General features: G+C 36.0%; 1 protein-coding gene across 1 annotated transcript in view; it reads left to right on the top strand.

Moving 5' to 3' along the window:
* CFAP206 (cilia and flagella associated protein 206) overlaps positions 1-14,895 on the top strand; it is a 55,142-nt gene that overhangs the window by 21,361 nt on the left and 18,886 nt on the right. The gene's annotated exons all lie outside the window — the stretch shown is intronic.

The following is a 14,895-nucleotide window of genomic DNA, read 5'->3' on the forward strand; positions in this document are numbered from 1 at the left end:
GGGGGGGGGCATTTGGGGTTAAGTGACTTGCTCAGGGTCATACAGCTATTAAGTGTTTGAGGCCAGACTTGCATTCAGGTCCTCCTGACTCCAGGGTCAAGGCTCTATCCACTATGCCACCTAGATGCCCCTAAGGCATCAATTTTTAAGTTTGTAATTTGTAATAGTTATGCTGTTTCTATGGAAATAAATAGGTCAGTTGCAATTTGTACTTAATGAAGATATCACCCACTAAACTGAAACTGTGCACCATTAGATTCTTCAAAATATGTCAGCTTTTATGATCATGGAAAATATGAGAAAGACTGGTGAAAATGTGTTCCCTATGATGTTTTAAGAACATATTTGTAGATCTAGGCACTCTGACAAAGGGGCTGGAAATCTAATTTGGAGTTTATCTGATTTACCATTCTAAGTCTTCTCCAAAGCCTTGGCTTTCACAAATGACTTGGTAATCTGCTGACATAAGAAATTAAACCTAGAGTACAGTTTATTGAGCTATAGATTTTTTAAAGCTATAATTAATTTTTTAAAGTTAATGAAAGTATTTTCTGTCCCTCATACCTCTCCCTGCCATTAAGTGGGGTGGGAAGAGGGAGAGAAGAAAGAAAAGAAAAAACCCTTCTAACAAATATGCAAAATCAAGCAAAACAAGTTTCTGCATTGATCATGCCCATAAAAATGTGTCGTTCTGCACTCCAGTCCTTCATATTTATTGAACTAGCTATATTTATTTGAATGAACCAAACACATTTTTTTTCTAGATTAGCTAGCCTTTCACAACTGTTCTAAGTACAGTGGAAAGAGCCTCTGGACTTGGATACTCTTAGCTTTCCTATTTATTAGTTGTGTACATCTACCTCAGGCAAGTGCTTCTACTTATGTGAACCCCAATTTCTTACCTACAAAACTAGTGCAATGCTTAATACTGCCAATCTCGCAGAGTTATTGTCAAGAAAGTGCTTTGTAAGTCATAGAGTGTTCCCCCCCCTCCACACACTCACACCCCTTATATCAGCCCTGTGACTCACTATTGACTCACATTGAGACTGCCTCTGGCACAATGAAATGTGGAATTACAGAATTATAGAATCTTGGCATTGAAGGGACATCAGCCTCTATCTAGTTCAACCTGTATGTGCACAAACATCCTCTTTAAACCATTCCCAGCAAAGTTGCCCTTGGACACCTCCAGAAAGGGGATAGAAACCTCTTGGAGGAGCCCATTCATTGTTTGTATAGCTCTGATTGCCCTGAAGTTTTTCATCATATCTAGCCTAAAAATGCCTCTCTCTCTTTTTCTCTGTTGCTTCTACTTCTATAATCTGGGACCAAGCAAAATTAGTTTAATTGTTCTTCCATGGGACAGCTTCAAATAGTCAAAGAGATCTCTCATGTTCTTTCTGGCTTTTTATTTTTTTAAACTCCAGTCTAACATCCCACTTGCTTCCATTGATCTTTATTCAGTATGATCTTTTTGGTATGCCTTCTTTTAATTTTATTTTTTCAATTTTCAATTCAGATTTTCAATACATATTGTTATATATTCAATTATTCAATATATTTTTACCCTTCCCACCTTTTCTCCTCCCCATTGGGGAAAAAAGAAAAAGAAAAACAAAACCATTGTAACAGATATGCATGGTCGAGCAGATTAAATTCCTGTGTTGGCTCTGTCCAATAAAAGGTATGTCTTATCCTTCATCCTGAGTATTTGACATGATTTTAAAGGCTTTTGCCATCTGATTCCTTCTTCTGGATACTCAGAAGCTCATTGATTTAGAGCTGGGAGACTTTAAAGGCCTTCTTATCCAGCTGCCTCATTTTATAGATGAGGAAACTAATGTCCAGAGAGGTTAGGTGATGATGATGCATGTATCTGTATGTTTATATGTTGATTGTATGTATGTATATGTATATACATACTTATATGCACACACATATAAATATATCATGTAATATATTATAAAGCTATACATATACTCACACATATATCCCAGAATGGATCAAAACGGTCTGGATGTTGTTTGAAGACGGCATAGTGCAACTAGTGTTGAATACTGTGTCTTTCTTAATGTAGCCAAAAATTCAATTTGTTTTTGTTTTTGTTTGTTTTATTAGCTCTCTTATCAATCAGTCCATATTGAACTTGCCATCCACTTAACCTCCTGGATCTTTTCTCGATCTACCTAGTCACACTTTCCCCATCTTGTACTTATGAAGTTGATTATTTTTAAAACCTCCCTATAAGAGGGAATTGTGGGAAGATGGCAGCACATTTGGACCAATAGGAACCCAGATCCCCACATACACGGCTCTTACTAGCTGTAAAAGGAACAATAAAGACAACCAAAGAGAATCAGCGACAAACTTCTCCATTGAATCCAGGACTGTCCTTTTACAAGAGACTATGAGTTCCCTCCATCCCATTCCACCTAACTCCCTTACTCTCTAGACTAGTCTCCTATCCTTCCCAATTCCTTCTTATCCTAAAGCCAACAAAACAGAACAAAACTACTTCCAGACTCCCTGCCTGTCTCATGCGTGAGATGAAGAGTATACAAATATTGAGAAAGGGGTGGCATCTGATGAACAAATATCTGATGAACCTCACTTTCACTTGAACTATAAAAAGGAAGGTTGAATACATTCGCACGCGCGCGCGCGCGCGCACACACACACACACACACACACACACACACACACCCTCACAAAGAAATACTTTAAACTCAATAGGGAAGTAGTCTGGGACAGGGAAAAGGGAGGGGGAACTGAAGAGAGAGAGCAAGATAGGTGAAGATAGTGATTAAGGAAAGCAAACTTTAACATTGGAGGGAGGAGAATGAAGGAGGATTAAAATGAAAGAAAGACTAAAAAGCCTGTGATGAGGGTAGGGCAAAGAGAATAATAGAGGTGCAATAGAGTGGAAACATATTTAATGTTTTATAAAAATTCAAGTGTTAAACAAACTTCTATTTCACTGCCTTCTTTGTAAAGAGGAGGGAAGAGGTAAAGAGGAAAAAGTATGAGAGGACAGATTAAAAGGAGACTCAGAATTAATAGTTAAAACTATAAATATGAATGAGCTGAACTCCCCAATTAAATGGAATTGGATAGCTTAATGGATTAGAAGACAGAATCCAACACCATAAACATACTTTTTCTTGAAGTATTTAGATATATGAACCAAACATCATAGCATCTAAACACTTCAAAGAAAAGCTCATCAAATTGAAGGGAGAAATAGACAGTAAAACTATATTTGTGGGTGAACTTCAATGTAACTCCTTTCAAACCTAGAGAAATCTAACAAAAAATATAACCAGGAAAGAAATTAAAGACCTGAATAGAACTTTAGAAAAATTAAAGGTGATAGATATCTGGTGATTAATAAATAGGAACACAAAGGAGTTTACATTTATCTCAGCCTAATATAGCTTCTTTGTAAATTTACTATGTATTGGGGGCATAAAGACCTCATAGATATTTATCTAGGTAACTTAATGTTCCCATTTTCCTGGGTCTCAGAGTATTTCTACCCACAAGTTCTGCTTGTTTTGATAAGCTAGAAATTTTCCTAATTGAGAAACTGTATCTTTAACATTCCATGTCTAGGTTAGGAGAACAGGAGGATTCAAACTGAATAAGAAGGGGGAGAAGAAATTGTGAAAGAACTTTCGAGGATTTGGGAATATTGAAGAAAGCCAAAGATGGACATTTTGTAGGGGTTGGGGAGATTGAGGAAGACTCAAGGGGAGAAAGAGAAAGGACTCAAAGAACAGAAAGAGAAGGAATTTAGTATGAAAAGGGAAAGAATACTTAGGTGAAAATGTCATAACAAGGTGAGGAAAGTAACGGCTCTGGAGTTGAAACCCCCACAAGTATTTACCACAGGGGCTCTTTAAACAGGGGGTTCATAGCCACCTTCTAGAAAGAATATGAAGAGAAGGCGACATTTTGCAGTGACATGCATAGAATGTGCAAAATTTGTCTTAATGCTATGGTCAAGTAATTGTTATCTATCCTCAATGTCACTTTCCTAGAAATAAAATGAGCTCAAAATTACATCTATATTGTCTAGGTTATCATGGAAAATGAAATTATTTATTCCTTTAAAATGGAAAAAGGGTTTTAATGTAAAAATGAAGAGGGGCAGCTAGGTGGCGCAGTAGATAGTGCACCGGCCCTGGAGTCAGGAGTACCTGAGTTCAAATTTGGCCTCAGACACTTAACACTTACTTACTGGCTGTGTGACCCTGGGCAAGTCACTTAACCCCAATTGCCTCACCAAAAAATAAATAAATAAATAAAATGAAGAATTAAAAGGATCCGAAGAGGCAGAAGGAAATCTTTTTTATCTCTAGATTTCATTTTATTTTTAAAATTTCTTTAATAATAAAAGTATTTTCTTATTTTCCATTGCATGTAGAGATAGTTTTCAACATTTGTTTTTATAAGATTTCTAATTTCAAATTTTTCTCCCTCCCTTCCCCCCTCCCCAAGACAGCAGGTAATCTGATATAGGTTATATATGTACAATAACATTAAACATATTTCTGCATTAGTCATGTTATAAGAGAAGAATCAGAGCAAAAAGGAAAAACATCAAAAAAGAAAAACAACAGCACCAAAACCAAAAGAAATAGTATGGTCCAATCTGCATCCATATTCCACAGTTCTTTTTTTCTGGATTTGGAGAGCCTTTTCCATCATGAGTCCTTTGAAACTTTCTTGCACCATTGTATTGGTGAGAAGAATCAATTATATCACAGTTGGTCAACACATAATGTTGATGATACTGTGTACAATGTTCTTCTGGTTCTGCTCATCTCACTCATCATCAGTTCATGCAAGTCCTTCCAGGTTTCTCTGAACTCTTCCTGCTCATCGTTTCTTACAGCACAATAGAATTCCATTACATTCATATACCACAACTTGTTCAGCCATTCCCCAATTGATGGGCATCCCCTCAATTTCCAATTCCTTGCCACCACAAAAAGAGCAGCTATAAATATTTTTGTACATGTGGGTCCTTTTCCCTTTTTTATGATCTCTTTGGGGAAAAGTCCTAATAGTGGTATTTCTGGGTCAAAGGGTACACAAAGCTTTATAGCCCTTTGGGCATAGTTCCAAATTGCTCTCCAGAATGGTTGGATCAGTTCACAGCTCTACCAACAATGCATTAATGTTCCAATTTTTCCACAGCTTCTCCAACATTTATTATTTTCCTTTTTTGTTATATTAGCCAATCTGATAGGTGTCAAGTGGTACCTCAGAGTTATTTTAATTTGCATTTCTCTAATCAATAGTGATTTAGAGCATTTTTTCATATGGCAATAGATAGCTTTGATTTCTTCATCAGAAAACTGCCTGTTCATATCCTTTGACCATTTCTCAATTGGGGAATGACTTGGATTCTTACAAATTTGATTTAGTTCCTGATATATTTTAGAAATGAGGCCTTTATCAGAAGTACTGGCCATAAAAATTGTTTCTCAGCTTGGCAGAAGGAAATCTTAACCTTTGTCAGGAGGTTAGAGAGTACAAGAAGTACAGTAAGGAAAAAAACCACTGAACTCTTGGAGGCAAATAACAGATTTGAGATTCTTCTTATGGACGCAGGAGTTTAAAAAAATGCATATACTTGAAGAAATAATGATGTGGATCCATTGTTGCCAAGAGGAGTCAAGATCTTCAGGAGAGAAAAGCAGATTTGAGAAGTGAACAACTGATTAAATGTTTTCTGAGAATGAGATTTGGACCATAGCTTAGATAGAATGCAGCGATGACAGGCTGTTGGTCAGGAATGCAGAGCACCTACCAAGTACTTGTATGTGTATATTTTCTTGAAGCCTTGCAAATCTAATCAAAAAAAGAACTTGAAACTGAAAATGAAAGGAGAAATTTGTGAATTGTGGTATTCAAAGTAGAGGCTCTCATATAACACCAAGGGGACTGTGGCTTAACCCCAAGGAGTAGGTGATCAACCAGAGGGGGAGATTGTGGGTTTAATCCTAGCTCTCCTTCCCCATAGCCAATTCTCTAACACTCCCTTCAACACTCCTCCACTCAGCCCTTTCCTATTCTTTGCTTTTTGTGGATGCACTGGAGATGGGCCTCAGAAAGCAGGGAAGATATCACCCCACCCACTACAGCTGTGCAGCCAAGTTTCTGTCTCTTCTCACTACCCTAGCAAATTTACATCCTGTCCCCCAAACACCTGTGCTTCAGGACAGTGAATGCTAAGTAAGCTTTTCACTCCCATATACTTTTATTGTTTGATGGTAAGTGAGTTGCTAAGAATGAGCAGGCATGGATAAGATATCATTAAGTTGGGGGCGGCTAGATAGCGGCCCTGGATTCAGGAGTACCTGAGTTCAAATCCGGCCTCGGACACTTGACACTTACTAGCTGTGTGGACCCTGGGCAAGTCACTTAACCCCCATTGCCCCACACACACACAAAAAAGATATCATTAAGTAACTTTCCCCCTCCAGACCACCCACGTTATGAATATTCTCCAATTCCATGGAGGGCAACAACCCGCCATTCTTATATTCTCCAAGGTTCATGGCTTCCTACTAATCTCCTCATTCAATTGAAACAACTCTCTTCCAAGTTACCGGTAATTTTCCAGTTGCCAAATCTAATGTTCTTTTCTCAGTCTTCATCCTTCTTGACCTTTCTGTGACATTTGAAACTATTGACCACCACAGGTACAGTAGATAGCATATATTCTTTATAAAAAAGTGCATACCATATTGGAGTACATGCATACATTTTTTTAAATTGATGTAGTGCACAATCAAAAGAAATTAGAGAACAGGGCCATAGAAAATAACAACAACGTAAGCAGACTAATAGCATTTGAAATGCCTAGAAATTAACAGTAGACAAAATTTTTTTAAAAAAGAAGAAAAAACTCGAATAAAACCAGGACTTTAGATGTGTGCATATGCAAAACCTGTTTAAAACTGCAGTTTTAGCTCACCTAGTTGAGGTTCAATCTTGAAGACTTCTTTATAATATCTGTGGTTCATTGTTCTCTAACTGTGTAATAATAAATGAGTCATTTAGCCCCTCAATGCCTCAGGCAGGTCATATTTTAGACTGCTTATCTGCATCTATGGAAACAGATTCCTTACTGGGAGGTATCGCCCTCTCCACCCCCCTCCTCCCCCCAATACTGATAAAATTCTTGTCCATATCCCCCCTCCAAAAAAAAAAAAAAAAAGAACCAGATCATCAGATCATGACAAACTACCTCACTCCCCCCTTTCCTTTTCTCGACAGTTGCTGCATTCACAGATCAAGAAAATACCTTTTAGGCCTATTTTGTAGTTTACTGAGTATGCACAGTTTAGTGATTTCTGGAGGATAGTTACAAATTGCTTTCCTGAATGGCTAGACTAATTCATAATTCACCAACATTATTGTGCTTGTTTCCCTGCAGTCAGTTTCTTTTCTTTTTAAAAAAATAGTTGTTTTCATTTGCATCTCTCTAATTATTAGTGATTTAGAGTATGTTTTCTTATGATAACTTGGATTTCTTCCTCTGAAAACAACTTTTTCATTTCTTGATCACAAGGAATTAGCTCTTATCCTTCTAGGCTTGAATTAATTCCTTATGTATCTTGGCAAAGAGACTTTTATCAGCAAATTTTGATGTAAAGATTTTTTTTCCATTTATTTTATAATATACTCTTCTTCGAGGGTTTCAATCAAAGTTTAGATGGCCACTTGCTGGGTATATTATGAAATGGATACTATTCAGGTAGTTTTGGACAGAATGACCTCAGATGTCACTTTCCAAAGATGTTTACCACTGTCACTTGGAAGGTTTTCTACTTGCTGGATTTTTTTCCCTGAGTGGCAATTTAAAAGGGTTTGAGACACATAATTTCTGGGTGATTTAATCATTTTATTAATAATGCCAGCATCTTAATAAAAGGAAGTTAGCCATCTCTCTTAAACAAAGATTCCCTCATGGTGGTGGGCTCACATTTTATATGCCCTTCAAATAGTAGGTGTTCCTGAAGGAACCAATCACTTCTGATTGGTTAACAATTAATGAGAAAATGAATATTACGATGAGAGGGTGGGCTATATCATGAGGGTTTTGAGGTACTTGACTTGGATAACCCAAATCTTGGTCAAAGAAACTATTTTTATATTACCTGTCTGACAAAAGGGAGAATCAACACTTTCCCAGACCTGTCTGAGCAAACACAGTGAGCAGGAATGTACCCATTAGCCCAGATTTAGAATTTCTTTTACTATCTGATTAAATCTTGGCCTGGGTAAGTCTCTGCCTAAGATTTCCTACACTGTTTGATTTCTGGATGATGAATTTGAAAAGGGGGAAATCCTTGGTCCTAATACAATAATTACTTATTAAATACAAGAGAGAAATAGTCATTTCTCACACCTGGATGCCCCACCAGAATCTCAAGCTCAACGTATCCAAAGCAGCCTTGATTATGTTACCCTATCTACTTTTCTAATTCTGGTGCTCTGATTCTGATATTCATTTTGCTATTCTCTATCTAATAATGGTTCAAATCCTCCTGGGGAAGGTTAATTTCCTGTTTAGAGTTCTCCTTGGCTTTTTGACATTACTCACCCCCAAAGATAATTGAGTTGATGACATAAAAGGGAATAGGGAGACTTTTGCAGATAATTCTCTACAGCAGAATCTATCTTCACAGGCACCTGGTCCAGTGGATAGACTGTTGGGCCTGAAGTCAGAAGGACCTGAGTTTAAATCTGACTTAAAACACTTCCTGGCTGTGTGGGTCTGGTTAAGTGACTTAACCTCTGTTTGACTTATTTTCCTCAGCTGTAAGATGGGGATAATGATAAAACCCACCACCCATATTTGTTTTGAGGACCAGTTGAGATAATAATTGTATAGTGCTTGGCACATAGTAGGCACTTAATAAATGCTTAGTTGTCTTTTTAAAAAGCATATACTTATCCCACTATGTTTAGGTGATTTTTATTAATAGTCATTGGTCTTAGCAAAGAGGTGTCAGACTCACCCCTAACTAGATTAAAATATCATTGAGAAATGTTTAACAAAATAAAAATACCATATAACATAGATAATGTTGATCTGTGGTTTTCTTAGTTAATATGCAGCTGCCAGGGATCTGTTTTTGTTCGAATTTGTCACCACTGCCTCTGTAGACTGAAATGCAGCTTTTGAGGCTCTCTCCTCTGATAAAGTGTTTTCCACACTTAATGAGATACAACATTCCTAGACAGATACAACCATATAGAGAATTGTTCAGTAATCCTTTCATCAACAATATCAAGAAAGGCATAAAACCAGGAGATTTGTGCTCATTGAAGTTGTTCATCCTTTTCATTAGGAATGTCTTTTGTCTGTTGGACAATGTTTTCTAGATGTCCCACCAGTATCTCAAAACCAGCATGTCCAAAAAGCTCTTTATGTTCCCCCCAAACAATCTGCCCCTCCTTCAAACTTCACTATTTCTACTGAGAACATACCTAGTTGCCCAGGTTTATAACTTTAAAGTCATTTTGGACTCTTCTTTTTTTTCCCCAATAAATCTTTTTGTTATTTTGGATTTGATTGTTCAGTCATTTTTCAGTCATATCCTACTCTTTGAGACCCCAATTGGAATTTTCTTGGCAGAGATACTGGAGTAGTTTGCCATTTCCTTCTCCAGCTTATTTTATAGATGAGGAAACTGAGGCAAATAGGATTAAGTGTCTTGCCTAGGATCACACAGCTAGTAAGTGGCTGAGGCCAGATTTGGTATCATGAAGACAAGTCTTTCTGACTCCAAGCTAGACAGTCTATCAACTGTGCCACCCTGGCTCCAGGTTGGGGTATCGAATGTGAGCGATAGATGCTAATACTCCCACATAATCAAATATAAGCATTTCCATATGCGAAGAACAAAAAGTCCCCATAACTATTATGTGCAACTTGTTTTTTAAAAGTATGTAACAAATTTGCATATTCCAAAGCTTTCTGACTTGTCTGTTTCTCTGTATTTCCTTCTCTCCTATGATGCTGTCAATGTTCTTATCATTCTTATTTCTCCTCCCACTCACCCCCCCAAAAAAACTCTTAAAACCAATAATTATGGAAATTGTCAAGCAAAAAGAATCCATGCATTGATCATGTTGGCCACAAATATCTCATTCTGCACCTGTGGTCCATTGCCTCCCTATCAAGAGATGTGAAATGTGTTTTGTCCTTGATCCTCTGGAGTTGTGGATGATCATTGCATTGATCAGAGTTTTAAGCCTTTGAAGGTTGTTTTTCTTTACCATATTATAGTCATTGTATAAATAGTTCTATCTCTTGGTTCTTCACATTTATTTTCATCTGTTCATACAAGTCCTTAAAGGTTCCTCTGGATTGATCTCTTTTGCTATTTCTTACACTACAATAATATTCTTATATTTGTATGCCATAATTCATTCACCCATTCCCCAATTAATGACTCTTTTTTCTTACTTCTAACATCCAACCGGTTGGTAAATGTTGTCAATTATACTTTTTTGTAGGGCAATGAGGATTAAGTGACTTGCCCAGGGTCACACAGCTAGTTAGTGTCAAGTGTCTGAAGCCAGATTTTAACTCGGGTACTCCTGAATCCAAGGCCGGTGCTTTATCCACTGCACCACCTAGCTGCCCCCATCAATTATACTTTTATAAGTACATTCCCATCTAACCTATTATCTTCCCATCTTACATCTATGACCCTGTTTTAGGTCTTTATCAACTCTAATTTGAACTACGCCAATAACCTCCCACTTTCTCTCCAGGATTTCAAGTGCTTTCCTCCCCTAATTTGTCCCCCAAGCAATTATCAATAATAATCTTCCCAAAAGCTACATTTCTAGCCTTACTTTCTATAACTCCCTTTTGTGAAATCTGTGTTCTAACTGGATACACAACTGTTCACGTAATGTAAAATTCTATTTATTTCATCTATGTGTTCTCATAGGCAGGAATGTAATCCTTCATATCTCTGACTCTCAGAATCCTTTTCTCCCTTCATACCATAGCCCCTGTGCAGCCTACAGTGTGAAGCCTTACATGTAGCTCAATGTTTTGCTTGGTAAATTTTTTGCTAAATTGAATTGAATATCCTATGCAAAATTGAACGGATGAGGGATTCCTTGGAGATGGTGTGATTATCTGAATGTTAATTTGTGGATTCCATTGCATACCAGTGCACTTATTACATTGAACCTTGGAATGCAAGGAGGCCTCCTTAATACTATCTATGACCACTCAAGGGTAACTAGCCCTGTAATCCACACAGGAAAAACCACATATTTGAAAAATACATATTGAAAGCCCTTTGACATCTATAATCTCACTTGATCCTCACATTCTTGTGAGGTGGGCATGAAGTAATTATCACTAAGGTGGTACCAATGATGATAGTATTTTATAAGAAAATTCAGGAGGAAGGAAAAAAGGTCTGAAGCAGCAAAAAGAGAGAGAGAATAGGTATGCAGGTGACTTTTGTGGATAAGAAATTTTAAATTGTTGATATAAATAATATTATTTGATATCAAATGATAAGTAAGTTTTATAATTCTTAAATGTTCTCATTTTTAAAAATTCTTCCTTTCTGAATAATCATATTGCCTTAAAGTCAAAGTTATCATATATTTGAGTCAGAAAGATATATATTGTAGCCATAGGAGCCTGAGAATACGTCTTTTGACCTTTTCAGACTTTCCCTCCAGTAAACATATTTCGGGAAGGAATTTTAAAGTTCATTTAGACTACTCCTCTCATTTATTATTCGTTATTATTACTGTGCTTTCATTTAGGATCTTTACCTTTTAATTCTTATCATTTGTACCTAATTATTAGGGTTCAGAATCACCACTTGGAGAATTGTTTAAAAACATCTGCTGTCCTAAACCTAAAGCCTGCTAAAATTTCTCTTCCAAATTGCTACAGCAAATCTTAAAGCAGCACTTCCTCATTCTTCTATATCAAACCCACTTTCTTGAATTCTTGGTCCTAGCAACTCAAGTGGACTTCCCTTTCCTCAGCTAGCTTTAGTCCCAGCCCTCTAATCTGTTTTGTTTTGTTTTTTAAATCAAATAGTTTATACAGTAGTAGAATTGTTCTTTAAATGTTTGGTAGACTTCTTTCTGGTCCTGGGGATTTTTCTTAGGGAGGTCATTTATGGATTGTTCAATTTCTTTGTCTAAGAATTATTTAAGCATTCTATTTTCTCTTCCTTTAATCTGGACAATTAATATTTTGTAAATATTCATCCATTTCACTGAGATTGTTAGGTTTACTGTCAAATAATTGGGTAAAACAGCTCCTAATAATTGCTTTCATTTCATCTTCGTTGGTGGTAAATTTACTCTTCATTTTCAGTACTTGTTTTCTTTTTAAATCAAATTAACCAGTGGCTTATCTCCTAGTTTTCTTTATTAGTCCAATGGTTTTCTTACTTTCAGCTTTATTAATCTCTCCTTTGATTTTCAGGATTTAATTTTATATTTAATTGGGGGTTTTTAATTGGTTCTTCTAGTTTTAAAAAGGGCATACCCAATTCATTAATCTGCTCTTTTTCCATTTTATTGATGGAAGCATTTAGATATATGTTTCACCCTAAGTGCTGCTTTGGCTGTATCCCATAAATTTTGGTATGTTGTCTAATTGTTGTCATTCTCTTTAATATAATTATTTTTTGTTTCTACAATTTGTTCTTTAACCCGCTCATTCTTTAGGATTAGATTATGTAGTTTCCAATTAATTTTAATCTCTGTTTCCATGGTCCTTTATTGAATATAATTTTTATCATATTATGGTCTGAAACAGATGTATTTAATATTTCTGCTTTTCTATATTTGGTTGCGAGCTTTTTAATACCCTAATATATGGTCAGTATTTGTGATGGTACCATATACAACAGAAAAAAAAAAAAAAGGTTTACTCATTTCTATTCCCATTCAGTTTTCTCCAAAGGTCTATATCTAATTTTTCTAAAATTCTATTAATTTTCCTAACTCCTTTCTAGTCTATTTTTTGGTTAGATTTATCTAATTCTGAGAGGGGAAAGTTGAAGTCCCCCACTAATATAGTTGTCGCATCTATTTCCTCCTGTAATTCATTTAACTTTTCCTTTAAGAATTTGTATGCTATGACATTTGTTGCATACATGTTTAGTACTGATATTATTTCATTGTCTATGGTACTTTTTTATAATGTAGTTTCCCTGCTTATTTTTTTAATTAGATCTACTTTTTGCTTTTATATTGTCAAAGATAACGATTGTTTCCCCTACTTCTTTTACTTCAGCTGAAGCATTATAGATTTTGCTCCAGTCCTTTATTTATTTATCTATTTATTTATTTTCAGGGCAATGAGAGTTAAGTTTCTTGCCCAGGGTCACACATCCAGCCCTTTATTTTTACTCTGTCTCTCTGTTTCAACTGAATGTGTATGCTATTCCTTTTTTGAGCCATCATCTATCTTCCCCTCCACTGTAAAAGCTCTTCTTTCATGTGAAATACTTTTCTTATTCTACCTCTCCCCTCTTCTTCCAGTGGATCCCTCTTTCTCTCCTCAAGTTTTTTTAAAAAAACATTCCATTGTTGTCAACTCACACCCATGCCCTCTGTCTATGTATACTACTTCTAGCTTCCTTAATAATGATAAAATTCTTAGGAGTAACAAGTATCATTTTCCCCTGTAGGAATGTAAACAGTTTAACCTTATTGAATCCCTTATGATTGCTCTTTCATGATTACCTTTTTATGCTTCTCTTGAGTCTTGTAGTTGAAAGTCAGATTTTTTATTCAGCTCTAGTCTTTTCACCAGGAATTCTTGAAAGTCCTCTATTTCATTAAATATCCATATATTCCCCTGAAGGATTATATACAGTTTTGCTAGGTAGCTTATTTTTGACTGTAATTCTAACTCCTTTGCCTTCCAGAATAACATATTCCAAGTCCTCTAATCCTTTAATATAGAAGCCACCAAATCTTGTGTTATCCTGACTAAACAAATTTTCATTTTTTCTTTCTGGATGCTTGCAATATTTGACCTGGAAGCTCTGGAATCTGGCTATAATATTCCTGGGAGTTTTCTTTTTGGGATTTCTTTCAGAAGGTGACTGTTGGATTCTTTAAATTTATATTTCACCCTCTGGTTCTAGGATATCATTACCGTTTTCCTTAATAATCTCTTGAAATATGATGTCTAGGCTCTTTCTTTGATCATGGATTTCAGATGGTGCAATAATTCTTAAATGCTCTCACCTCTATTTCCCAGGTCAGTTATTTTTCAGGTTAGGTATTTCACATTTTCTTTTATTTTTTATTCTTCTTATTTTGTTTTATTGTTTCTTGATGTTTCATAGAGTCATTAGTATTTATTTGCCCAATTCTAATTTTTAAGGAATTATTTTTTCTAGTGAGCTTTTGTACCTCATTTTCTATTTGGCCAATTCTGCTTTTTATGGTTTAAGGAGTTCTTCCCTTCAGTGAATTTTTGTGTCTTTTCTTTTTTTTAACCATTTGGCCAATTCTGTTTTTTTTGTCATTTGTTCAGTGGTGTGTGTGTGTGTGTGTGTGTGTGTGTGTGTGTGTGTGTGTGTGTGTGTGTCTTTTACCAAACTGTTGACTCTTTTCATAATTTTCTTGCATCACTCTCATTTCTTTTCCCAATTTTTCCTTTACCTGTCTTATTTGATTTTTTTTTCAATTTTTTTTAGTGAGGCAATTGGGGTTAAGTGACTCACCCAGGGTCACACAGCTAGTAAGTGTCAAGTGTCTGAGGCCGGATTTGAACTCAGGTACTCCTGACTCCAGGGCCGGTGCTCTATCCACTGTGCCACCTAGCTGCCCCATCTTATTTGATTTTTTTTTTTT

Source organism: Dromiciops gliroides, chromosome 4, assembly GCF_019393635.1.
Source record: "Dromiciops gliroides isolate mDroGli1 chromosome 4, mDroGli1.pri, whole genome shotgun sequence".
In the NCBI taxonomy this organism is placed as follows: Eukaryota; Metazoa; Chordata; class Mammalia; order Microbiotheria; family Microbiotheriidae; genus Dromiciops; species Dromiciops gliroides.